General features: G+C 31.3%; 1 pseudogene; it reads right to left on the reverse strand.

Annotated features, from left to right (window-relative positions):
- Positions 1-601: 601 nt before the first annotated feature.
- On the reverse strand, positions 602-1,102 carry LOC149180279 (calmodulin-like protein 2 pseudogene; annotated as a pseudogene).
- Positions 1,103-3,127: the final 2,025 nt, after the last annotated feature.

Here is a 3,127-nt window from a genome sequence, read left to right on the forward strand (position 1 = left end):
TGCTTGTGAGGCATATATAAGCATTTTGAAATAGGACCTCTAGAATTTTAATTTTATTAACAATAATTATTAGATGATGGTAGAGATTTCATATCCACTAAATATTAGAGGATATTCTTAATAGTATACATAAATCAAAGGTTGAGATTTACTTCTAAAATAATTATGTCACTTTTATTTATTTAATCAAACTAATTAATTAAAAAATGTCATATGAACAAGTGTCTCATGTTTTTTTGACATGTAACATTAAAAAATTATGGTATAAGCCTATATTATTATAACAATACATATTTACCAATTATTTTTCTAATAATAAATTAGAATAGTTAAAGATATTATTAAGTATTTTTTGAATATATATATATATATATATATATAACTTATTATGATTTTATTATTAATAACATATAGTTTAAAATAATTATAATTAAATTTTCTAAATTCAAGTTTTTGGGGTTATATTGTTTGGAGAAATCCTTCCTCGATTCCAATCACATAAATATTTTACTTCTTATTAAAAATTGATGCTATTAACATTTCTATAATCATTGAGTTTATTTACGAGTAGTGTAATGCCAAACACAAACGATACGATTTTCTATGGAGGGGAGGACTCGTGACGATCAGAAGGCGGGGCAGGTGTTTTAGAGGTCATCATATTTTTAAATTCCGAGAAGTCTAAGAGACCGTTGCCGTCGGAATCATATGAGTTTATCATCTTCTGGCAATTGGCGAACTCTTCACCCTCCGTCAACCCCAAATTAGATAGCACCTGTTGAAGCTCCGTGGGAGAAATGAATCCATCATTATTCATATCGTACACCTTAAAAGCCTCCCTCAAACCATCGCCCCCATCACCGTCCTTTAATTTATCTTCAAGAATACACTCACACACCCTAACGAATCCGTCGAATGTCAAGCTTCCATCTTCGCTCTCAGATATTGGTGCAACCACATATTTCAACTCTTCTTCCGAGATGTCCATTCCCAGTCTTTTCAAGTAGCAATTAATTTCAGGTACAGTCACCTTCCCGTCCCCATTTTCATCCAACATCTCAAACAATCTGCGGATATTCTGTGTGTCTGGACAAAGCCCCATTTACGCTGTAAATTATCCGGAGAAAGCTACTTAGTGCAACGAAACGTGTATTATATGGTAATTGCAATCTGGGATTTCAGATATTATGCGATCTGAATAGAAAGCATGAGCGTGGAAATGCAATTTATAGTTAAAATGCTATGCTCCAGAAAGGTCGCCCTAGTCGTACTCCGCCAATCGTTGTGACCTTAGGGCGCCCTGAGCTTTCGTTGAATATTCATTGCCAAATATTCGGCGAATCAGTAATCCAGATAAAGATGCCGGCCTTAGGGTCACGGCATGATTTAGTGCGTGGCAGTTTATTTGATAATAGTGCGTGGCAGTTTTGTTCAAAAGAATGGGGTTTCTATTAGTGGGTTTTCTTCCGGCACCTGTCCCCTTTTCTTTTTCTCGCTTGTAAGTTTTGTCTCGAACACAAAACACAAGAAACTCAACTATCATATTGAACTCAAACATACAAGAAACTCAACTATCATATTGAACTCAAGGCTGCATGGGAATTATTGGAGTCGAGGATGCAAATGGAACATCCGTCTCTTTCAAAGAAACAGTTCAAGGGAAGACATCAGCGTCAGCAGAACAGAACCAAAATATCCCAGGCCTTTATATTGTAAGACAAGTGGAGAAAGTTTCATCTATGAAAGTAATATTTTTTCTTTTGTGTGTTTTCAATTTAAAGTAGATATTGGCAGATTTAATGGTTTTTGCCCTAAACCGAAAGTTTTATTTCATTGGATTTTTTTAGTTATGGACTCCAAATTATGACATATATTTTTGTTTAAAAAGTTTTTTCATATTTTATTTTAAAACACAAAAAAATCTGGATTATACTTTAAAGGAAGGGTCTTGGTTCTAGAGTAGAGCTAGGCTATTTACTACTTTATGGTTCTTTAAATTGGATTTCAACATTATGGTGGTTAGGCTTCCAAGTCCCTCATTCTCCATCATAAATTCCTTGAAAATATAGGAAATACTTTGAGAAAATTCAAAAGAATAGATTTATAAATAACATAAAATGGTCTTTTCATATTTATCAAAATATGTGTGGAGATTGATCTTAGTCCTAGATCATATAAATTTGAAACACAATAACTTCCATTGGTCACAAGTTGTAGATTATGAGAACATGGCATTTTGATGTTATGTATGCTTTCAAAGAGGTCATTTATAGAATTCATGTCCACAAGCAAAAAAATAATCTTAAAAATAAAAAGAGGCAAGCTAATAGACCAAAACTATGGCAGTTCTCAAAGCATCATCCTTCAAGGATGAAGAAGAAGATAACAAGGAAAGTCAACCTGAAAGAGAAGAAATGAATGTTATGGCCTAATAAGGAGACAAGCTAAAGGGGGACGTTATTGTTCAGCCATGAAATCATTCAACAGAATTCTTCTCTCGCATTGGATGGAATTGGGGGCACAAAGAAAGCTCATATCTCTGAGAGCTCGGATGAAGCCCCACAAGTGGGACAAGAATTGACTTTGGTTCTTGTTGAACCAAATTCTGGCAGTCGGCAAAAAGTACAGAAAAAGAAAAAAAAAAGAAGAAGATCAACACTAGTTGTCAATCTTAATTTTCTTTGCTCTTTTAGTTTTTCTTCTTGTCTTTGCTCTTTTAGTTTTTCTTCTTGACTTATGCCCCGTGATTTTTAATCATTAAAAAATATTTTTTAATACTTCTAAGCTCTTTTATTTAGTCATGTTTTTTTCTAATTTTATATATATACACACTATATGTGTCTACGAAATATAATTTTTATTTATATAATTTTTATACTATAAATAAAAATTATTTTATATATATATATATATATATATTAATTTTAAATCTAATTATAAAATTATTCATAAATATTAAAAATAAATAGTTTTTATTTCATAAAATTATTTTATTTTAAAATCTTAATTTCAAATTTATTTAATTTCAAATTTCAATACTAAATTATTAATTATTATGGTAAATTCCAACCTTAAATCAGTATTTTCCATATTTCATTAGCATGCTGTCAATTTAAAAGACGCATAG

This window comes from Pinus tabuliformis, chromosome 3_2 (assembly GCF_031772625.1).
Source record: "Pinus tabuliformis cultivar Carrire ecotype Pingquan chromosome 3_2, CPIR1, whole genome shotgun sequence".
Classification (NCBI taxonomy): Eukaryota; Viridiplantae; Streptophyta; class Pinopsida; order Pinales; family Pinaceae; genus Pinus; species Pinus tabuliformis.